General features: G+C 50.7%; 1 long non-coding RNA gene across 2 annotated transcripts; it reads left to right on the forward strand.

The window, feature by feature from the left end:
- Nucleotides 1–248: 248 nt before the first annotated feature.
- LOC309655655 lies at nt 249–23,463 on the forward strand. Of its 2 annotated transcripts, none has more exons than XR_014260916.1 (3): nt 249–935; nt 6,407–6,533; nt 8,059–9,034. It is a non-coding gene; the product is annotated as an uncharacterized lncRNA (long non-coding RNA). The 2 variants fall into 2 exon arrangements; XR_014260917.1 differs by lacking the exon at nt 249–935 and adding an exon at nt 12,744–23,463 and having other exon boundaries at nt 3,551–6,533; nt 8,059–8,193.
- The last annotated feature ends 391 nt before the right edge of the window (nt 23,464–23,854 follow it).

Here is a 23,854-nt window from a genome sequence, read left to right on the forward strand (position 1 = left end):
ATAATGTCTGCAAAGCACTTAGCATGGGGTCCAGAACATCACTGAGGGCTTGGTAAGTGTTGGCAGCTCTTAGGTTCAGACGTGCTCCGTGATGCTCCACGTGGGAGACCCTCCTGAGTGCTGGGGGCGGTGCCTGGGCTCTCTGGGCTGAAGACGGCTGGGTACCAGGCCTGGGCTGGAGGTTGCCTGAGTTGGCCCGACTGTGGAGGCTGCTGGGGTGGAGGCCAGGAACAGCTTGCTTCCTGCTGACGGGAGAGACCGCCTGCACTGCCTGTGAGCCTCTAAGGACCGTGTAGCCAGGCATAGAATACAGTTGCTGAGAGTGTGGACTCTGGAGCCAGCTGCCTGAACTTGCATCCTGGCTCTACGGTTTACTAGTTGGCAGGTTACCGAACCTCCCTATACCTTGGTTTTCACATCGGTGACGTTGGGACAATAGTAACATCTGCCTCATAGGACCTACGTGGGTCCCTGAGGACTTCATGAGAATGAGTAAAACACTTAGATCCACACCCGGCATGAAGTAAGTGCTACATGGGTGTTGGCCAGTTACATCAACATCAACAACAATGATTTTGTTGTTGATTCTCTGGGTGTTCTGGGCTGAACTGTGCCTTCCTCCCCCTCCTCCCACAGAACTTATCTGTTGAAGCTCCCACCCCTAGTAACTCAGAATGGGACCGTATTTGGAGATAAGGCCTTTAAAGAGGTGATCAAATTAAAATGAGGCATTAGGGTGGGTCCTAATCCAATCTGACTGGTGTCCTTATAAGAAGAGGAGATTGGACACACAGGGATTCACCAGGGATGTGCGCACACAGGGGAAGGGCCATGACAGGACACAGAGAGAAGACAGCCATCTGCAGCTAAGGAGAGGCCTCAGGCGAAACCAAACTGGCTGACACCTTGATCTTGGACTTCCAGCTTCCAGAACTGTGAGAAAATAAATACATCTCTGTTGTTAAAGCCATCCGGGTGTGGTATTTTGATATGGCAGCCAGAGCAAACTAATATACTAGGTGAGGAAATTCAGAGGCGCAGAGAACTGGGCTGAGTGTCTTCACCCTCTGGAACATTCCAGGGATGGCGACAGCCACTGTGCAGCCCAGGCCTCCCTCTGCCTGGACCTCCCTGAGTCCACCAACAGCTCCTGGGCCTCAGCTCTCCCTCCTGCCTGATGGTCATCATCAATGTGGTTGTAATTCCATCCCTCGATCTGTCTCCGACTCGCTCATCGAATCAGAGCAGCTAAGGAGGCTGAGGTCAGCCTTCTTGAGATCTGTGCCTGGTTGATAAGAAAGCAAACAAGTAAGAAGGCTGCCTTCTTGGGCATCTCCTTATGGGACAACCTCTTGATCATTGGTCTGTGGGCCGGGGCCAAGCTCAGCTCTTTCCGAGGATGTTATCAGTTTATTTTGCTTCAGTCGCAGGGATGCCCTGAGGAGACTGAATGGGAGTGTATGGCTGAATCCGCACCAACCTCCCCCACGTCCAGACAGGGGAAATAGCTCGAAGCACCCAGCCCTGTGGTGGTGGGGCAGCTGCAGCACCCGAAGTGGGGTTCCTCAGACTGAGAGGCCCTCAAAAAGCGAGTCTGGAGGGCCCTTAGGGGCATCCTATTTTACAGATGGGGAAACTGAGTCCCCAGGAAAGCCCCATTGGTTATAATATACCAGGAATACTGATTAGTTTCAGGGATAGTGACAAACTGGAGAGGGTGCAGAAGTGGAAGTTAGGATAGGAAAAGGGGGCTTGAAACTATCCTGGAAAATCAAGTGAAAAGAACAAATAGTTCAGCCTGGAGAAGGTCAGACAATTCAGGATTGCTGAGGGCCAGAGGATGCAGATGGGGGCTCTAGGGAACGAGCAGGAAGAACAGCAGGATGGTTTACAAAATGTAAGGAAGTCTCTTCCACAAAATAACCATAAATTTGGATTCCAACAGGTGGCGATCCCTTCCATCCACCTCACCCCCAACTCCCAACTCTGCCTCACCCTTGGAGTCTTATATTCCCTTTCTTCAGTCAGAGCCAATCCCAGAGAAGCAGTCAGGAACAGGCCTACCTGATTGGAGCAGGGAGCACCTGTGGGTGGGGCCAAGTGGCTTACTGACAGGAAGGGTGGTCTGCCTTGGCCAGAGCTGTGGCTGCAGGGAGAGACCAGGCGCTTACTGCAGGGCAGGGTGGGTGGGCAGAGGCTCCGGAGCAGCTGGGCATCTGGGGGCCTTTGGCAGTGGCGGCAGCTCTGCTCAGCTGGTGAAATGATGTTCTCTGATTGAGCTAATTATGCTGATTGAATTCCCTCCTCTCTTCAGGGCCTCCTTCTGCCTCCTCCTCTCTCCTGTCTCTTCCCTCCCCTCTCCCTTTAGAGAGAAAAGGAAAGATTTCCTTAATGTGACTGGTAATTGTTATGCACACAGTGTCAGATGTTAATGTGGGCCGTGATTGACAGCTAATCAGCCCATCAGCTGCACAAAAAGAGTGAATAACTCAGTAATTTGATTTCCCCTGATTCCCCTGCGTGGGATGGCAGGAAAGTCTAAATTAGCAATCAGGGAGCCCGTGGCAGATCCTGGAGAATGGTGGTGGGGATTCAGGGGCTGCGGGTGCAGCTGCAGCATTGTGGGTCTCCGTATCCAGGATGGGGGAGTACCCTTTGGCCTCGACTTGGGTGAAGGAGGGGCTTTGTGAGTCTAAATGTGAAGAGATGCTGGCAGTGGGTAAAGTCCCCATCCCGAGGGCCGCCCCTTCCTTGGTGGAGGTAGGGGAGACAGCTCGGGCCGGCCTCCAGCAGGGTGCTGGGGCCTGGGCTGGGGGGTGCGCTCATCCTGCTGTCCAGGAGACCACCATGGAGGTGGGTGGGATGTGGCAGACAGGCGCTCCCACACCCCCATCCTTTGGAGCTGGTTGCCAGGGTTTTCACTGTGTGACCCAAATTCTTCCAATTCAGAGAAATAGCTGTCCCCCCACTCAGCTTCCGGCAGATTCCATTCAGTTAAAATGGAGCACAAGAGAAGCACATGTGGAGGGTCTGGTCCCTGGTGAAGCCATCTCTCGTCCTCTTGGGCAGGCGATAGTAGCTAAGCACCGTTAACATCCACTGGGGACGCGCTGTGACCCAGGAACCGTGCCAAGTGTTTTGTCTGCATCCGTTGTATGGAGGAAGAAAGGTTGAGCGCCTGCTCCAAGTCCCACAGTGAGAGAGTGGAGGAGCTGGCATTCGAACCCAGGGTAGGTCCAGCTTCTGGGCTGTGGTGGAGGAGACAGCCTGAGCAGCGGTTTCCACCTTGGTCCAGCCTTGGGTGGCCACTTCCTGGTTAGAAGACCTCCCATCACTCCCCATGAGGTCCTAGCCCTGGACACCCGCAGCTAGAGAAATGGCTGTGAGTGTCTGTAGTCACACAGACACGTGTGTGAATGTTTGTCCTTTTACAGGTGGGGAAACTGAGGCCCGAGGAGGGAAGGGACAAGCCTGAGGCCACTTAAAGAGCTATTGACCCACCTGGAGCTGGAGCCCAGCTCTGCCGCCCCAGCCTAGCAGTGCCCAGCCCGGGCCTCCTCCCTTGCTTGTCTCTCCTTCGGCTCCTAGTCACCCCCAGCCCCCGCTCTGCCCAATCCCTGGCCCCCACCCCCAAGTGTGGGAGACAGAGGGGAGCTGGAGGTGTGGCTGGGAAGCCAGTGGGGTCTGGAGATGCTGAGGAAGACTCTAGAGGGCAACACACATTGCTGGGGGGCAGCAGCCCCCAGGCAGCTCCTCTTGCTGTGGGAGAGGCAGCTTCTTTAGGGGGTGAGGCTTGGCCCCCCTGGTGTTCTGAGCACATGGTGGCCTGGGCCTGGGGGCCAGAAAGACTGGCTGTGCCTCCCATTAAAAGAAAGACTGGTATGCCTGGCCCACCTCCAGCCTTGAAGCCCTTGTTCCTACATTGCTTTTCTGGATTCTTCTTGAGAATGAGGGGAAGGTGGGGGCATTGGTGATCTTCCCTGATGGAGACCTATTTACCTGGGTCACTCAGCTGCATTCTTGGGTGGTGCGGCCCATCTCAATCCACACTTGGTGTGTGTGCACATCTGGCAAATCGGAGTGCATGTGTAGGTAGCCACGTGTGTGCACCTTTGTCCTTATTGTGGGTGCTCACACATCAGTCTGTGTTCCCCTGTGCGTGCACTGAAGTGTACGCAACCTTAAGTGCATGCCACAAGCACCAGCCCATCTTAGATGAGCCTCCCGGGTGCTGAGAAAGGGATGAAGGGTCCGGGAAGAGACAGGATGCAGGAGCCACAATCTCTGTTTTCAAGGGAGCTTGGAGGCTGGGATTATTGAGGAGCCTCATCCAGTTGGAGCAGGAGTTGAGTAGAAAAGATGTGGACCATGGCCTTGACCTTGGGGTCAAGAGTAGGGAAATGGCCTTGGGAGGGGCTGTGGTCAGATCTGAGTCAGGAAGTGGTGAAATCCAGTAGGGGTGGGATTGGGAGAGGCAATGTCCCTGGGAATAGTTTTGGGGCCTAATTTTTTTTTTTTTTTAATTTTTATTGGAGTATAGTTGATTTACAATGTTGTGTTAGTTTCAGGTGTACAGCAAAGTGAATCAGTTATACATCTTCATATATCCACTCTTTTTAAGAATCTTTTCCCATATATGCCATTACAGAGTATTGAGTAGAGTTCCCTGTGCTATACAGTAGGTCCTTATTAGTTATCTATTTTATACATAGTAGTGTGTATACGTCCTTCCCAATCTCCCAATTTATCCCCCCACCCCCCTTATCCCCTGGTAACCATAAGTTTGTTTTCTACATCTGTAACTCTATTTCTTTTTTATAGATAAGTTCATTTGTATTGGGGCCTATTTTGTTCCAGCCCATGTGCTGGTGAATGAAGGTAATTACCCTCATTGTGCAACCAACGAAACTGAGGCTCAGAGAGCTACAAAAGGAGCTGTTCAAGGTCACACACTGAGGGAGGGGAAAGTGTAGATTCTGCTTTGTGCTGAAGTTCACCCTTGTTTCCCTGTAAGACACAGCAGAAGCTGGAGGTGGTGGGGGAGGTGGGGGGGAGCAGCCATAGTCAGGAGCCGGAGCTTTGAGGAGGGGCATGAAGCAGAGTCAAGTTGAGCTCGCTGAGCTGCCGAACTCAAATATTTACCTGTCTCTCAGCCAACAGGTGTTTATTGGGAAAGTGCTGTGTATAAGGCTCTGAGCTACCTCAGTGAGCCAAGCAGACTGCTTGCCCACTCTTACTGCCCAGTGTGTGAGTGTGCCTGTGTGTGTGTGTGTGTACATGTGTATGCGTGCATGTGCGTGGGCATGTGTGCATGGTGGGAGGAGGTGGGCAATGTTAATCACAATACTGGCAGGAATGATTGTAGCCAATGCTGATGGAGCTCTTATTACCTCATTTAATCCTCACTGCAGCCCTTTGGTGGTGCTCCTATTCTCCCCATTTTACAGATGGGAAAATAGAGGCACCTCAAGTTTAAATGACTGGCCCTAGACCAGCTAAGAAGTAGTAGAACTGGCTTCTGAACCTGGGCTGCTTGGCTACAAGGTCAGCACATTTACTAACCATACAAATAAATATACACTAGCAAATTGTGATGTGTGCCATGGAAGAAGAGTAAAGGGACTGCTAAGGGATGCTAGGTAGACCCTGAGCATGCCTGGAGCACTGGAGATTTTGCAAAGCACTTGCTGTTCATCATGTCATTTCGTCACCCGAGTGGCCCCGGAAAGCTGGCTTAGGACCCCCTCTGCCAGATGGGGCAATGCAGCTCGGAAGAGACAAGTCACACGCCCGGTGTTGTGCAGCTTGTGAGACTCAGAGCTGACTTCCTGAGCACCTCACTCCCACCCCCAAGGGGGCCCCAGGGGCTGGCTCCTGGGCTGTTGAGGCCACTCAGTCTTATGCTCACCCTTGGCCATCTCGGAGGCCTATGGGCAGCAGACCGTGCGGGTCACCAATCCCGATGTCTCTGAGTGACATTTTCATAGTCTGACCGCTCTGGGCTGTAAGCTGTCCCTGAGCGCCACCTGGCACACCTGAAGAGAAGGCTGACAGGGCCTCAGCTGGGAGAGGCCTTTAGATTCTGCCCCTGAACTTGCCCATCCTCTTTCTTTCCATTTTAACCAGCTGCTGCCCCCAGACTCTACCCAAGTTGCTGGCCGGAGCTCTGTGTCTCCTGACCCGTGTCTCCTTGGGGACCCCTGTCCCCCCAGGGAAGCTGAGGCTCTGGAATCCCAGATCCATGAGCAACACCTCTTGACTCTTGACTCCCACTAGCAGCCTTCGTGGACCCACAAGGGCCAACTGCCCAGCAGCACTGGGCATTTCCAGGGCTATCTCACCCACGACTGGTCCTGACCCTTCCTCTCCTGACCCATCCTGACCCTCAGGCTCATCCTCTACCTAGGTAGCATCAGAGAAGACCCCGCTGACCCACTGACACAGAGTCCGTGCATGGTGCTGGAAGCTGCTATCACATACCCATTTTACAGATGTGTGGACTGACTCTTGGAGAGCATGAGTGCTTGAGCAAGGTAAGAAGTAGAGCTGATCTTCTGGAATCCAGAGTCCACATTCTGGAGATAGAAAGAGGTGCTGTCCCATTGCCCCCTAGCTCACCTCCCCATCCCTGAGTTGGCTGGAACCCTGAGCCCAGGCTATCTGTTTGGGTGGAGGCGCCTTCCTGGTCAAGCTCATCTGAGGAGCTCTTGTCACACCTCCAAGCCTGGATGGCTCGTACGGGGTGAGGTGGGGAAGAGAGAGGGTTTTTAGGATAAACTGAGTCAGAGGCCAGGTACACGGGGATGAAGCTGGGTCAGGACTCTGAGCTAGAAGCCGAAGGGCAGAGGTGCTGAGGGCTCTCTTGCACCAGAGCGGGACCTGGGGACTGGTTGCTTTTGCTAGCGAGCCCTCCCCCGTGGTGGGGCTGCAGTGGCGGTGGGAGGGGATGGAAAGGACAGCCACAGTGGCTCCTGTCCACTTTCACTTAGGTGTGGAAGCTGGGGAACAGAGATGTCCTGTGAACTGCCTGAGGCCACATGGACAGAGGGCGGTTAGTCAGGAACAAGGACCCTGGTGTCCTGGCCCCCAGCCTGGCAGCTGACAGCCCCAGAGGACCCTGCTTCCCCAGGGCCAGCCATAGCAGCCAGCCCAGGCTGGGGCTGCGTGAACTGCAAGGCGGGAGACCCTGCTGTATGTGGCCGAAGGGCCGTGGACTTGGGGGTGCTGGTCAGAGGGGCTGGGCGCCGGCCTGCGGAAACTCTCCTGCACCCAGACACTCACAGACGCACGGCCGCTCCCCGCCCCCACCCGTTTACACGCAACTCACACACAGACGCAGGAACACAGATGTCCTAGCTCACAGACGTGCACACTCACACCCAGCAGACTCGCCAACCATGCACACACAGCTCACACTCACACACACAGCGCAACCAGGTGAGCTGGGGGCCAGGCGCCCTGGAGTTGTGTGTCTGTTACGTCTTTGCTCTGTGACCTTGAGCAAGGTCGCCTGTTACTTTCAACCCTTTTCTGGCGGCTCCCCCCATCTTCCCCTCCCCCGGGGCTGACCACCCCCATTGTACCGCTGCAATCTCAGCACTCTGGGGCCCCTTCTTGTTGTCTCTGCCACAGACTGGACCACCCTCCAGGGGGGCTGCTGGGGCCTGACATCAGGGAGGTGCTCAGCTAGTGTCCTCCAAACAGGTGACCGAGCCATTCTCTTTTCCACGTGCCTTGCTCCTCCTCCCAGCCCTCTAACCCAGTGCCTCTCACCAAGGATCTTGTTAAAACAGAGATTCTGGTTTTGCAGGGCTGGGGGCTGAGATTCTCCATTTCTAACAAGCTCGCAGGCAATAAGATGCTACTGGTCTGTGGACACACTCTGAGTTCCAAGGCTCATGTCTTCAGGCTAAACCTTCATAGACCCACCATCCCCTCTGCCACTGCCCACAAACAAAAGTGGCTTGAACCCTGCTAAGGACAGGAATGTTACTACCCGTAGGGTGAGGTTCCTTTACTATACAAATCCAGTAACTCAAATCCTCTTTTCTCTACCAGGTTGAGCTCCATCTCCAGGTAGCCTTCAGGGATTGCAAACAAAGGTCAAGGTCTTCTGCGTTTACCTCCTCCTTGGTGGGTGGCCACAGTTCCTTCAGTGGGCCTGGGGCTATATCCTGTGGACATTCAAAGTTGGTAAGTTTCCCCCTGAAATGTAGTGAGAACCACATGCAACATTCCAGGGAAGTCTGGCCAGAGCAGGTGCAGGGAGGCAATGACCTTTAATCTGTACCTCACACTCCTACTGATATAGCCTAAGAGTGAACAAAATTTCTTCCGCAGTCACCTCACTCTGCTGGCCCATGTTTATCTCATGGTCACCTATGGACACCAGAGCTTTGCCCTCACACATGTTCTTATCATGTAACAGTCCTAATAGGTGACGACATCGTTCCACAGCAGTCCTAAGGAATGTGCTAAGTGGGGCCCCCTCCTTCTTCCCTCCTGCCCCTGTACGGACTCAGAGATCTCTGCAGTTTCCTTGCTTGATGGCCTGTTGGTACATTCTCTTTAGCACGTGTGGCGCTCCCTCTGCATTTTTGTCTTACCTGTTCTCTGCTGCCCATCACAATTCAGGAACTACAAACTCTACTTGCTATTTTCTCTCCCTTGTACTTTGGGAACCAGCTGCAGCAAGAGAATGTCTAGATTAGGGAAACTGCTACAAATGCTAACCTGTCTTTTCCCAAGGAGTCACTTTAGCGCCCAGGCTTTGAAGACCTACCATATGCCATGCAGCGGGCAAAGCTCTGTTTGCCTGTGTCATTTGCCTGACTCCAAAGCCCTCCAGAGAAAGGGCAGAAGGAGGTGGAGTCAACTGGAACACTTTATTCATTCATTCGTTGGTTATTCATTCATTCAATAGATACGTGTTAAGCAACCATCTTGGCCAGGTACTGCTGTGGTCCTGGGGAAACAGGAGAGAATAAGATAGAAGAGGCTCTTGTTTTCATGGACTAGTGACATCCAAGTGGGATGTCACTTGTGTGTGGGACACACAAGATAACCAAATAAAGATAGAAGGGAAGAAGCCACTTTAGTCAGAGATAGTGTAGAGCACAATGGTTAAGGACCCAGACTCTGAAGCTAGAATAGCTGGGTTCAAATCCTATTTGGCCCTGGACAAGTTAACAGTTCATGCCTCAGTTTTCTTACTCCCTGGGTTGTTATAAAGTACCTGATGCAGTGTTGGCCCATAGTAAGTTCTTCTTAATGCTTGGGGTGGTCTAAAAGGGCTTCTTTGAAGAGGTGATATTTAAGGTTAAGTAGGAGCCAGCCATGCACAGATCAGGAGAAAGTAGAACAGCAAGTGCAAAGGCCCTGAGGCAGGAAAAGTCTTGGCTTGTTTTGGGGAATTGAAAGAGGCCCTTGTGGCTGGAGAGGATGAGTAGAGGGAGATAAGATCAGATTCAGGGGTGGGAGGGAGAAGATCAAGTGGTCTGGTTTGGAGGCCACTGTCAGTGGTTTGGAATATAAGCTAAGGTCAATGGGGTATCACTGAAGGGTTCTAATTAGGAATACAGTCTGGTTTACTTTTTCAATCTTGTGTGTGCTCTGGTATAGAGGTGGCTTGCAGGGAGCCAAGAGGAGGGACAGCTGAGGACTAGAGTCCCAATCCTAGGCTGGCTCTGAGCTAAGCCCATGCACCCAGCCTGGAACTCTTGCCAATAAGGGTGTTTGGAGAAGCTCCTCCCCACTGTTCCTGAATCTTCTTAATCCACTAGGGCCTTGAAGGGAGAAGCAAAGAAGCCTGGAGGGGAGCTTTTAAGGGATGTTATTTTGCATCTTAATTGCATGCTAAGAGGCCCGTGGGCAGGGCCAGCTGCAAAGCATTAGCTGCCACCAACTCCAGTGACTCAGGCCACAGAGTCTTAAAATATTTATTTTTCGCTGCATTTGGAATTCAGCATCTGCGAGGGAGCCACCGCCAGGAAGAGAGAAACGGAAGCAGGAACCTGTTGGCAACAGCAATCTGGAAACAGCGCAGGGCTGTGCGGGTCTTGCCTCCTGAGCAGGGAGCCAGTGCAGCAGGCAGAGCAATGCTCTGCAGTGGCTGCTGGTGCCTCGTGCTTGGCTGCCTGGTCCTCCCAGGCACCTGCGGGAGATCAGATAGTGGCTTCCTCCATTACAAATTGATCTTCCACCTTATAGTTTGAGGCTGTACTTTGCGGTTTGTCTCGCATTCCTTCTGGGTCCATTTGAGGGAAAAAAAAAAAAATCAGATTTTGAATCCCAGACACACGAGTATGTGAGTGGGTGTATTCTGGGAGTATATGTGTGCAGCTGCAGTGACGTACACTGACCCTCCCCAGGAACCTTAGCAACGTGGTTAGATGGGGGTGGATTTGCAGTGCATTCCTGCCACTGGCCAGCACTGCGACCTTGGCCGAGGCACTGTACCTCTTGGTCTTTTGTCTAAAAAATGGGACTAAAGCTCCCACCTCACAGGGCTGTCCTGAGGCTTGTATGAGGTTATTCATGGCCCAGTGCCTAGACCATCTGAAGTCTCCATAAATGGTGGGTGTTAATATTATTGGTGCATTCTCTAGGGTGTGAGCCCTGTTCAGGGGCGGCCCCCATATGACCGGTGGGGAGGCTGGTCATGGACTTCTGGGTGCCTGGACGCAGGGGAAGGCTCAGACAACATGCAGCATTATCCCACCCCCCTTCAGAGGCGTGACTGCTGGAGGGATGGGTTGATGGGGGAACTTAAATGTTCAATGACTCAGATCCATCTCTTTTATCTTGGAGAGTCTGCCGAGGCCGGGAGCAGGACTAGATTACCATGAAGTGCTCCTAATTTGCAGAGAGAGATAAGGAGCTCATCATGCCTGAGGGAGGGGGTACTGCTCTTCCCCAGCAGCTGCTGTGAGCTGGTCCTTGGTGAGCCAGACTCTCTGGTCTGGGGTGGGATGCCTGAGCTCACTCTGCCTCAGCGGCCCATCACTAGGCGATCTCAGTCCTGGTCACCAGGGTGGGAGGTGGCAGGGAGGGACAGATACTCCTAGACAGAGGTGCTTGGGAGAGAGACATGGACACAGAGAAGCCTGGACTCATATTTCTGAAAATTGGACAAGTTATGAGCTTTGTGAACGCCTGTCCTGCCCAAGGGATGCACAGCTGTAAATTGGAGGCTGGGCTGCCATTTATCTGTCCCCCTCCCTTAGTCACTCCCCTCACCCAGACGTCTCAGGGACAGGGGAGAGTGATCCAGCTGCCTTTAATTACTGGGACTTGTTCAGCCTGGGGCCTGGACTCCTGATGCCCAAAGGATGCAGGGCAGATCTTGGGAAGAACTTTCTAAGGAAGCATCAAGAGGGGCCAGTGCAATCCTAGCTTCTGGTGGTCTGTAAGGAAAGGCCTCTGTCTGATGCCTCATTTCCTGGCTCTGAGTGCCAAGCAGACATTGGCCTTGGGAGGTTGACAGGCCCTGGGAAGGACAAGATGCTGAACTTTCTTAGGCTTAGAAGGAGGTCAGATGGGCAACAGAAAGGTCTAGGGGACTTCTTTCTGGTGAAACAAACTCGTCTGAGCAAGTGGACGGTTTTCACGGACGCTGTCCTACAGGCTTCTCAGAGCAGTCTGAGAAGGAGGAACCATCATCCCCATTCTGCAGATGAGGAAGCTGAGGCACAGGGAGGGCAATCCCAGGAGGAGGGAGCCAGGATGGGAATGCAGCTCTTCAGGCATGGAGTCCTGAGTGCTGTCCCACGGTGTGGTGGGCTGGACACCAGGATGCTGCCTGGGACTATGGCTTCAAGGAGAGGAGGGCCCTCCAGGGTGGTCAGAGCGAGGCTCCCCTTGGCTGTAAGCACGACGGCTGCTCTGCAGGGCTGGGGGTCTTGGAACCGAGAGATTGTGCAGCAAGGGGGCTGATGGAAGCCACCTCCTTGCCTTCAGTCCTGTTGCCTCGTGGGTACTGCAGAGGGGCAGTGTTGGGGAGACTGCAAGGCAGAAGAGCACTGGACTGGGAGTCTTGGGTCCTGGGTGGGAGTCCAACCTCCATTTAGTCAATAAACATTTATTGAGCACCTTGCTATTATCCCATTATTAACCTATCTGGTCCCCACACAGCTCTGGGCGGTGCACGCTCTTTCTGTATTTCATTGATTCTGATATGTACTCTTAGAAATGGGAAACGTGATTGATGGGGTTAAAAGTGATAGTATTCTTCTTTCTTAGTGGTCTATGCAATAATGGTTTTATAGCCTACAAATAGTTCCACGAAATATGGAGCTATTCCAATTTTACAAATAAGGAAATAATTTTTTTTAGACTTTTTTATTATTTATTTATTATTTATTTATGGCTGTGTTGGGTCTTCGTTTCTGTGCGAGGGCTTTCTCTAGCTGTGGCAAGCGGGGGCCACTCCTCATCGCGGTGCGCGGGCCTCTCACTATCGCGGCCTCTCTTGTTGTGGAGCACAGGCTCCAGACGCTCAGGCTCAGTAATTGTGGCTCATGGGCCCAGTTGCTCCGCGGCATGTGGGATCTTCCCAGACCAGGGCTCGAACCCGTGTCCCCTGCATTGGCAGGCAGATTCTCAACCACTGCACCACCAGGGAAGCCCATAAGGAAATAATTTAATGGCAATAGTATTAATGGGTAACATTTGTTAAGTGTTGATAGCATGGCAGGCACTAGATTAAGAACTTTATTATTTTTGTTATTGTTTCCATTTTGTAGATGAGAAAACTGAGGTTGAAGAGGTTACTCAAGGTCACACAGAGCATAAATGGTGGAGCAGGGACGGGAACCAAGTCTGGCCGACTCCAGCTCTGCGGGTTCTTGACCAGCACAGGACTCCACTGGTCCAGCTCCTCTGTGCTGGGCCCTGGGGAAGAGCCAAGAGCCAGGCAAATGTGGTCCTCGCCTGCTCAGACCTTAGCCATCAGCAATCTGGCATAGGTGGGCGGCAGTGGGGGCTGAGATGGCTCTGAGGGCCTTGAGGAACTGCTGATGAGGGTGGGGGTAGGGAAGGTGAGTGGAGTGGGTACCAGGGTATGCTTGGGATTGAAGGTTGGTTTGGGGTTGCTGAGGAAAGTGATGCAGCTGCTTTAAAAAGGACATGGCCTTTCGCTCTCGCACCACTGCCAACACCTCCTTCCTTCGCCTCTTCTTTGCCATTGTTTCTTGTACATGATCACTTTCTCCAGGGTCAGGGTCAGGGTGTCCATCCAAGGTAGCACCAGAAGTCATGGGATCAGTGTGCCTCAACTGGGTCTCGCCAAGAAGTGACTGAAGCCTCAAAACCCAATAAAGTCAAATCCCTGAACAGGAGAGCCTTGGACAGGTGGATGAGGGGGATGATGGATCCTGTGTCAGGAAGGCCACTTGACTTCTGCATTATTGGGCCCTAGAGAGGAGGCAGGGGTGCTTGGTGGATAAGAACTCAGGTTTTGAGGTCAGATCAACTTCGGTTCTAATCTGGGGTCCTCCACTTACTCACTGTGTGGCCCAGGCAAACTTGGTGATTTCTCTGAGCCTTGGTTCCCTCATCTATAAAATGGGAATCATAATTGTATTAGTTATCTGTTGCTGTGTAACAAATATCCCCCTAAATTTAGTAGCTGGAAACAATACACATTTATTATCTTGCAGCTTCTGTGGGTCAGGAATCTGGGCATGACTTAGCTGAGTCCTCTTCTCAGGGTCTCCCACAGGCTGTAGTCAAGGTGTCACTGGGCTGTAGTTTCATCTGAAGGCTGTGCTGGGGAAGAACTCACTTCCTAACTCATGCACGGGTTGTTGGCAAGACTCAGTTCCTCAAGGGCTGTCGGACTGAGGGTCTCAGTTCCCCGTTGGTGGTTGGCTGGAGACTGACTTCAGTGTCTTGCCACATGGGCCTTTCCAGCTTGCTTCATCACAAAGAGCCAGAGAGAGTGCAAATGAGACAGAAGTCTCAGCCTTTAATAACCTAGTCTCAGACATGCCATCATGTTTGCCCTATTCTATTCATTAGAAGCAAGTTGCTACACACTCAAAGCAGGTGGATTATTACACAAGGGAATGAATACCGGGAGATAGGGATCATTGGGAGCCATCTCAGAATATAATAATATCTATTTTGTCGGAAAGTCATAAAGATTAAATGAGATCCTGCCTGTAAGTAATTAGCATGGTGCCTGGCACATAGTTTATGCTCAATAAGTTGACTACTCTTATTATTGTTGTTGTTTTTATTCTCAAAGCCAGGCTGAGCTGAGGCTGACAGGACAGACTCCAACAACTATCCCCAGCTCTCGTTGGCCCAACACCAAGGGAGATCATCCAGCTGCATACCCTTGTCGTCAAATCCTGTCTGTTTCCCTGGGCTCACTTCATATGCCTCCTCCCCCAGGAAGCTTTTCCCCTATCACCTGTGAGCTGCATTTCCCTGAATGCCCCCTCCTTGTTTGCAGGGAAGGGAGCGCCCGCCCCCAGCTGCGCTGACAGTCACGAAGACTCCACTGGCATTGTCTCTATCTCATAGACTTTAGGCAGGGTGGAACTACAATGTTTGAGGTTTACAGATTTCTTGGATGTAGCCGTAGAAGATTGATGTTTTTTTATCTGGAAGGAAGAATTGTGAAGTTTACATCATCGTAAAATAAACAGAACTCTGACTTCTGTTTCACGATTGACGTGGCTCCCCTGTGTACTTTGGACAGTTATTACATGTTCTTGACAGTTAGAAGATCTTCTCTCCCTCTGAAAAATTGCGGTGGTCCAGGGGAGGGTTCATGTGACACCTTCTCACTCTGAATGCCCTGCTTGTGTTAAAGATGAAGAAACTGCCACTCACGGGGGTGATTGGCTCAAGATCACAAAGTGGTAGAACTAGGATATGAAGCCAGTTATCTGGTCCCAAGCCTACGCATGGTCTTTATATTATATGTGCTTATTCATTTATTCAAGAAATATTGTGTAGTCCCTAGTATGTGCCAGTCTCTGTGCCAGGTACTAGTAACAGAACGATGGGCAAGTTTTTGTTGCAGCCCTAAAATGCTTTCAGTGTTTCCCTTCTCCCCCGACTCCCACTGGATTATAACTTTCCCTAGTAGAGCCGTCGCTGTCTCAGCATCTCTCCTTCCCTGTGTCTACTGCATGGCTTTGAATTTGAAGTGTGACTGTAGTTAAGGAGAGGTTCTATCAGCGATTGGTTTGGGTGGAAAAGTAGCAGGAAATGGCCTAAGGTCCCTCGAGAGAAGAATCTAACCAGATACAGAAGTCGGATGGAAAGTGGTTAGAGGCCCAGGTGGAAAATAAGGAATGAGGTCTACAGATTAAAGAAGCTGATTGACATTTTTTTCCCTCTTTTTTTTTTTTTTGGCCATGGCACATGGCATATAGGATCTTAGTTCCCCGACCAGGGATCAAACCTGTGCTCCCTGCAGTGGAAGTGAGGAGCCCTAACCACTGGACCATCAGGGAGTCCCAGAAGCTGATTGACTTTTTTTTTTAAATTTTATTTATTTATTTATTTATTTATTTTTGGCTGTGTTGGGTCTTCGTTTCTGTGCGAGGGCTTTCTCTAGTTGCGACGAGCGGGGACCACCCTTCATCACGGTGCACGGGCCTCTCACTGTCGCGGCCTCTCTTGTTGCGGAGCACAGGCTCCAGATGCGCAGGCTCAGTAGTTGTGGCTCATGGGCCTAGTTGCTGCGCAGCATGTGGGATCTTCCCAGACCAGGGCTTGAACCCGTGTCCCCTGCATTGGCAGGCAGATTCTCAACCACTGCGCCACCAGGGAAGCCCTGATTGACTTTTAACAGCAGGTCCTTTCCACCCGTTGCCAGCCCCAGACCTCTCCCCTCTTCCCTCCAGGGCCCTCGAGGAGTTGAACCCAAGCCACTGCTTTCCTGCCCAGTGAGCCAGGTGATGGGTTTGCAGCTAATGGTAATTTGAACAAGTTTGGTCAACTAGAAATACATAAGGAGATTGAAACATGACAATGTCCTTGAAATTTACACAATTGATACATTGCAGCTCAGCGAGCTGTTAACTCCATTGTATGAAAAATGGCAGAAATAATTGGTAACCAACCTCACATTTGTTTACTGAAACTTTGCAAAGGAGGACATGGAGGAGTCAGCGTGTCACCAGGAATACCCCCCATGTCCCCAATATGTCCCCCAGAGCAACCCCTCAACCAGGCACGAATTGTTGCTCGGTGGGTCATTTGTGTCCCAGGCAATCTTCTGGGCACTGGGCATGTGATGGTCAACAAGAGGGAGAGAGCCCTGCCCTCCCGGAGCACGCTTACTAGTGGGAGAGACTGACCATAATGGATACATGAATACTTGGGTAATAAAGTCAGGTAGTGAGAAGTGCTATGGAGAAAAGAAGGCAGGGAGTGGGTAAAGGGGAGGCTAGGAGAACTTCCTGACAGGTCACTGGGGACTTAAATAATTCTTGAGATGCTATAAGTGCAGGCCTCACCTGGCTCTCTGCTCTGCAGCTCCTGTTCTATTTGCTAGCTGTGTATCTTTGGGACAGTGACTTGACCTCTCTGAGCTTCAGATGTCTCATCTGTCAAGCGGGAATAATACCTGTCCCAGGATTATCTGAGATAAAATGTATTAAAGCTCACTGTTCACTGTAAAGTGCTCTATATATATGAATTGTTCGGATTGCAGTTGCAGTGAAAGGTCATTCATTCATTCATCCATCTATCCTTTCCTTCACCAAATATTTATCATATGCCTTCTATATGCATTGAAGGGCACCCCACTCCTGACTTGTTATTCTGGTCCAAGCATAGAAAGACTTTGGCCTAGTTGAGACTGGGCCGGAATATTTAAACAAGACTTTACCAAAGGCTTGGGGATGAGAACAGGGAAATAAACATGGCGTAATTTGTAGGTTGTGTGTAAATGAGCATGTGTACATATCTTTGTCTATGTGTATATGTACGTATTTGTGTGTGTGTGTGTGTGTGTGTGTGTGAGTGTGTGTAGGTGTTAGGGAATCATGCTTCATTGCAGGGGGCAAGGTGACTTTGCCCTACTTGGGGTCTGTAATATTTCCAAACCTCTTACATCCATCACCCCATCACCCTGCAGGGCACAGCACAGCCCTCAGGGGACAGTCCAGAGGCTGCTATTCCCATTTGGTACCCATGGAGGTTTTTCAGAATCTCTGGCTTAGAGAAAGCAGCACCACACAGCACCACGCTCCTAGCCCAGCCTCCATGTCACATAGCATCCTGTACCCCACACTTTGACTTCTTGGGGCTCTGAAGACCCTCGGATTCTGTTTCGTCCGTTCTAGGGGTGGGTGAGGACCTGGCCTGGCAGGAGATTGGTGTTGCTCACTTCCACCAGAGTGCCTGCCTTTCTGGCTTCAGTCCTGAGAACATCCAGCCCACCACAGGGCAGCATGGCCCCTCAGCCTGGGGCCATGGAAAGAGCTTTGCAGCCAGACCCTGGCTGTGACCAAGCTCTCTGAGCCTCAGTTTTCACATCCGTAATTTGTTCATAATTTCCTGTGATTGCAGGGCCATTGTTAGGAGTAACGGGATGATAGACCTGGAGCCCCTGCATGGGGCCTGGCCTTTAGTAGGTGTTTAGGGAATATTCATTCCCTTCACCCCACAATGCTGCCACTATTCCCGGTCAGAGGGGCTTCTGGTTCTGACCGATTCTTCCAGGGCAGAAACCCAGCCCTGAACTTTTGTCCAGGAGGGTGGAGTCCTGGGTCTTCTGCCCAGTTCCTGCCAGATTCCTCCTTCCTCGGGGCAGGACCATGCCCCTCCTGGGCACCTGGCAAGTGATCGGGGACCTGAATGTCCTCAGCCTTGGCCTGTAATGCTCCGACCCTTCCAGCCAGTTCTGAGTGTTGCTTCTGTCCAGAGACACCTGTTGCACTGTCTGCAACCCCCACTGGGCTCTGCGGGGGCAGGAATCCTGGTGACATTTTTGACTCCTCTGTGTTCTCCTTTATGAAGCTTCAGTAAACAAGTGTGGGTTGCAAATTAACTCCACCTCTGCGTGGCTCTCTGATGGTCCTACCTGCTCAGCACTGTGTCTCAGCTGCTAACGTCCTCTACCCAAGAGCCAGACCTCGGCCCAGCACCGTCCCCGCTGCTCACTCCATAGCCATCCTCTGCTGGTTCACCCACAGTGGGATTCCAATGTATTAGGACAGGAACTTCCATCCACTCATGTGTGTTCTGTTCTCTGGAGGTGTGCGTCATAAGTGCCATCCCTCCTACCTGTGGCATCCTTTAGAGTAGTGGTTCTCAACCTTGGCTGCACATTGGGACCACCTGGGGAACTTTGAAAAAACACTAATGCCTGGGTCCACCTCAGACCAGCTGGAACAGAATTTCTGGGAAAGAGGTCTGGGTATTGGTGTTTTCTAAAGGTTCACCAGATGATTCTAAGAAACAGCCAGGGCTAAGAACCACTGCTTTAGAGAATGAATGATTTCTAGCTTTGCTTTTCCCCATCCTCATCTGCCAGGAGCTACCTGCAACTTTCATAGGATTCAGTTTTTGGACTTTCATCATTCTAGCCACTGTTTGCTTTATATGTGACTGTCTAGGTCAAGACTAAACCTCCTTTGCTCATGATATTATACCTCTATTAATATGACCCCAAATCAAATGAACTCCTTCTGTCTACACCCCACTCCATGACTTATTTAAAGTCACCCAGCCTCTCCCCTTCAGCAGCTCCTCCTCTATTTTTCTACTGTTTCCACCAACATAATAATGCCTCTTCAAGTAGAGTGAAAAGTTAATTCCACAAACACAAGCAATCAATTCCAGGAAAACCTTCCAGGACTTGGTGCAACCTTCTGCAGTGTTCAGAGTGGTTACTGGCTCTCCTTCTGTTTCAACAGGTCTATCCTGAGGTTAGCTCCATTCATTGCCCCTGATTTAAGATATACATAACAGGTATCTAACTCCCGTACATTCAATACCCGCTCTTCTTAAACTTAAATAACAGATTCCATTAAAAGAGCATTAGCATGGCACTCCCGTAATTAATCTTCTCTGGCGAACTAATAGTCTAGAAGGCACGCAGTGGAGCAAGGGCATCGTACATCACTAAGCTCATTTATCCTGATTGATTTATCTAATAATTGTTGGGGCAGCTGGCCTTGTGCCCACTGACACATGGTGGGGGCCCCGTGGGTGCTTGGAGTTGGGAGAAAGGAGTAGTGTGGATAGATCCAGGGCTGGAAGGGGCTGACTTCATCCTGATCACAAGGCAACAAACAACATAATGGGCCAGCCTCAGAGACGGGCCGGCTCAGGGAAGCTTTTAGAGGCTCTCAGCAGCCCTTGTAGTGCACCCAGATTACACGTGGAGCTATTTCACATCATTAAACCCCCGTTTCGTCCCTGGGTGCTGCACACTCTCTCTGCATCAGGCTGGGCTTCAAAGTAACTGCTTTGCCAAAGCAGGTGTAGCCACTGCAGCAGGATGACTCTAGGGCACAGGGACACATTTACTAGCTGTTTGTTTGTTTGCTTGCTGGCCTCCCAGCCCTGGAGCTAGAGATGATGTGCTGGGGACCTGCATCTGCTCAGCCCGTCTGTTTTGGTTCCTACTGCCATTGGTGCCAGGAGCTGGGGAGTGGGCAACACTGGGCTCCAAGGCCCATCAGAGGCCACTGTGGTGATAATCTCCCTGCCTTCCCCACTCCCCAGCCCCAAACATGTCCTTCCTCAGGCTAGTCAACAGTATGTGGGCATTGGGAATGGTCCTCTAGTGCAGGACGAGCCTGGGCTGTGCTTGATCCTGCATCTATTTTCCTTAAGAAGCAGGAAACAAGGCACCAACAAGGGATAGAAGAGCCCAAGGGGACAGACTTCTGTGCCAGGTAATACCCTCTCTGGCCTCCTGGAGCTCTTCTTCTCAGTGTTTTGTGCCTGTACTGACCCTTCCCCAGGCTCATCTGCTTTTCTCTCATAACTTCCTGTCTGGAGCCCTTCCCGATGCCCAACCCATAGTGTTGAATCTCCCTCTGAATCCACCCCCAGCCAGCACGTGTGTCCTGCCTCCCCTGCTTCCAGGCTCCAGCCCATCCTGATCTCCATTCTTCCAGGCTCCATCCTTCCCAGTTTCTCCTTTCACACAGTCACAAGCCCAGTAGGCCCCTGGACTGCAGTCCCTGCTGCCAGCCCCTGTGTTATTGCCTGGGTTTATGTACTGCCTTCTGCATTGATTTCCTGGTTGTGTCTCCCAGGTCCTAGCTGGAAATACAGTCCTGCCCTGCATATCAGCCCATCTGTCTGGAGCACTAATGCTCCCAATCCCCATCCAGCTTTTGCCAGCTTTGTCCTCTCCTCAGGGCTGAATCCTGTTTTCTGTATCCCTGGCCAAACCTGACCGACCACAAGAAGTCATGATGTTGCTATTCTCTGCCCCATGTGCCATTTTTGTATCCCACCCAATAGATCTGACAGATCGTTGCATATTGGACCAAGGTCACTCCTCCTGGAAACTGAAAATTCTGGCTCCTGTTTTTTCCCCTCCCCTCATTTCCCCTGCTATAGTCCTAACTTGCAGGAAGGCTGCAGAATGTGGGACATCTGCAGACTCAGTGGCTCATGCTTGAGTGACCTTGGGCAATTCCCTTCCTTTCTCTGAGCTTCAGTTTCTTTATCTGTGAGATGAGATGGTTGGAAATAATGATTCCCAGGGTTCTTTTACCTTCGAAACAAAATGGAAAACAAGAAACCCTGAAGACAAGAGGGATTAATACAATGGTCAAATCAAGCTGGGTCTACTCTCCTCTCTGCCTGGGGCCTCCACATCACGCAGGACTTGGCAGTGGATTTACAGAAGACTCTAGCACAAGGGCTCTGGGCTCTCACCTTTGGAAAATGGTGCAATTTAATGGTAATGCAATTACAGATGTGCTGAGATTGAAACAGCCCATCTTATCTCAAACTCATCTTCCCCACCAAGTATCAGGGCAGGTGCTGATCCCTAATAGCTGCTGAAATAAATCCACCAGGCAGCTGGGGGCTCCTAGAGAGGAGATCTGTGTGCAGAGAAAGAGAGGATGGGAGGGGGAAGGGAGATGGAGAGAGGGAGGAAGGGAGCAGAGAGGGAGGGAGAGAAAGGGAGGGAGACACAGAGGAAGAGAAATGACACATAGAGAAATGGGGAGAGATAGAAGGAGGGTTGGAGGGAGGGGATGGCTAGGAAAGAGGGGAAGAGAGGGAGGCAAAGAGAGAGAGAGAGACAGAGAGAAAGTGACAAAGCAGGAAGAGAAGGAGGGAGCTAGTTAGAGTGAGGGAGGGAAATAGGGAGGAAGAGAAAATGGTGGGAGAGGAAAAGAGAGGGGGAAAGAGGAAGTGTAATGGAGAGAGATACAGAGATGGAAAGACTGAGACAGACCATGAGGGAGACAGCTGGAGAGAGAGAAAGGGGGGAGAGAGAGAGAGAGGAGGAGAGAGGAGAGGAGGGAGTGAAAAAGAGATTGAATGGGTGTCAAGAAGTGGGTAGGCAAGAGGGAAGGACCAAGGTAGAGGGTGGAGATGATGATGAGACAGGAAGAGAAAATGAGGAGAGGAAGCATGGGTAAAGGGAATAGAGACAGTCTGTATTTCTGAAATATTGAGCTTCTCGGACACACCAGAGACTCTGTGCTATCTTAAGGAAGAGTCCAAACGAAAAAGAAAAGAAAAAAAAAAAAAAGAAAAATCATGACATAGCTAGTAAGTGTGTGTTCCCCAGGAGGAAGTCAGCCGCCAGAGAGAGCAAGCAGGGGCGAAGGCACCTGAGGATTGGATCCAGAATTATAGAGAGGATTGGGAGCCCTGGAAAGAAGGAAAACGTAATAATCCAAGACTCTAGAATAGGCACAGCTCCCCAGACAGTCAGCCAGTCCCTCTAGCCTGCATTCATTCCCACTCCCTGGCAATTCTGGGACGGCTTGGGTTCAGCACCTCGGACAGCTCCCAGCATCCCTCCCGGATTCGAGCTCCACAGACCAGGGCAGCAGTACACTGATCCCTCCCTGCAGCCCCCTCCCACGTTGGCCCCTGACTTCCCCTGAAAATGGCTCTTTTGGGCGGTTGGAATGCAGGCCTGCTAGCTGCTGAAGAGATCAATTATTTTTCAGAATGGTTTTGATCCCGATGTTACTTCACTGGATCACTGAGTGAAAAGGGCTCACAGAGAAAATGGCATTTTTTATAACCCTGGCAAAATGCTCCCGCACTGATGAGATGAGCCACCCAGCGAGTGTGCACGTGCACATATGACACATAACTAACCAGAAGCATAATCTTCTAAATTGAAAGCCATAATGTTTGCTGTTGGAGCTAAATATTAACAGGGCGTTGTCTCCCAATGACCCTCGGGAGGCAGCTGGCTTAGCGGGAGGCTGTCGTCATATACAAGCAACATGATTAAATTCCTTTCTGCCGTCAGAATTAAGAAATGAATAGTTTTATGAGGGTCATGCCACAAAGGACAGAGAAATGAGATGCTCAACAGAGAGGGCGGGGCTGGACGCCTGCCAATACCTGCTTTGTAGTTCTGGAGGGTGCATCATCACCCTTCCTAGGGTGGGCTCAGGACTGCAGGCTGTCTGCTGGTTGATAGCCGCTATCTCCTTCCTTGGGGCATCCCTGGTGACCCGGCTTTGCAGCCTCCTTCCCCCCCGTTTATCTGAGAGCAGAATGGATGTGTGGGATCCTCCTCAAGAGGCCTCTCAAAAGTTCACACAGAATGCAGTAAAATCTAGTAGCTTAAATCATGGCCCCTGAAGCTAGACTACCTGGGTTCAAATGACAGCTCTGCCACTCACTAGCTGTGTGATCTCAGGCAAGTCACCTAACCTCTCTGTGCTGAAATTTCTTTAGCTGTAAAATGGATTTATAGTAGTACCTACCCTGCAGAGATGTTGTGAGGATTTAATGAACACTAAGATGCTTAATACATAATAAGCACTGTATAAGCATTTACTATTATTATTATTATCATTATTATTTGATTTAGGTTGAACCATATAAAATTGCTGTATTGTAGATTAAAAAATTCAATACTGGCAACTTGATATGAAGTTTATACAGCAAGATTTTTTTTTTCTTCTGTGGCCATTCTTTCCTACCCTGTGGCCCTGACTCAGCTTCAGCAGTGTTGCAAAGGTTCTGTTACATACAGATATATTAATGACGTGTTACTTTTATACTCAGAAAAAATGCTTTAAAAAAAAATTGGAAAAATTCCAGCTAACCTCAGACTCAGAAAGTTTAATCTGCATTTCTTTTGGAAGGAGGAAAGCATGCAGAATTATTATTTATTGGCTACTTTAGTAAGCATCATGCACTATGCTTGTTGTACTGCGTGTGTTAAGTTTGTTTAATTGTCTCAATAATTCTGTGAAGTGGGCATTGGGACTCCATTTTTTAGATTAAGAAACTGAGATTAAGGGAAGTTGAATGATTTACTGAGAATCACACAGCCAGGGAGGTAGAACAAGAATTCAAATCTACTACATCATTCTGGAGAAAGAGGGTGGAATGGAATGCATGTTTGATGAAACCTATCTGACCTCATCCATCATTCTCTTTGGATTTCTCCTCCTGCCCTCTTCCCCTTGCATCTGTATGTCCCACACGGGCCTCTTCCTTTTCTCTTTTGTAAAGTGATGAAAATATAAGATCATGCAAACTGCCCCACAGCCTTTCCAGAAAGCCCACTCTGACTTTTAATAACCTGATCTTAGGAAGAGCTATGTTTAAATGGGTGGCCCCAAACTTCTGGAGACCTGCTCCTGTAAATAAAATCCTTTTCATAGTAAACAGTCCAGAGAAAAGGGGGGATGGAGTGGAAATTAATAGAATT

This window comes from Balaenoptera physalus (assembly GCF_965194825.1).
Source record: "Balaenoptera physalus genome assembly, chromosome: 1".
In the NCBI taxonomy this organism is placed as follows: domain Eukaryota; kingdom Metazoa; phylum Chordata; class Mammalia; order Artiodactyla; family Balaenopteridae; genus Balaenoptera; species Balaenoptera physalus.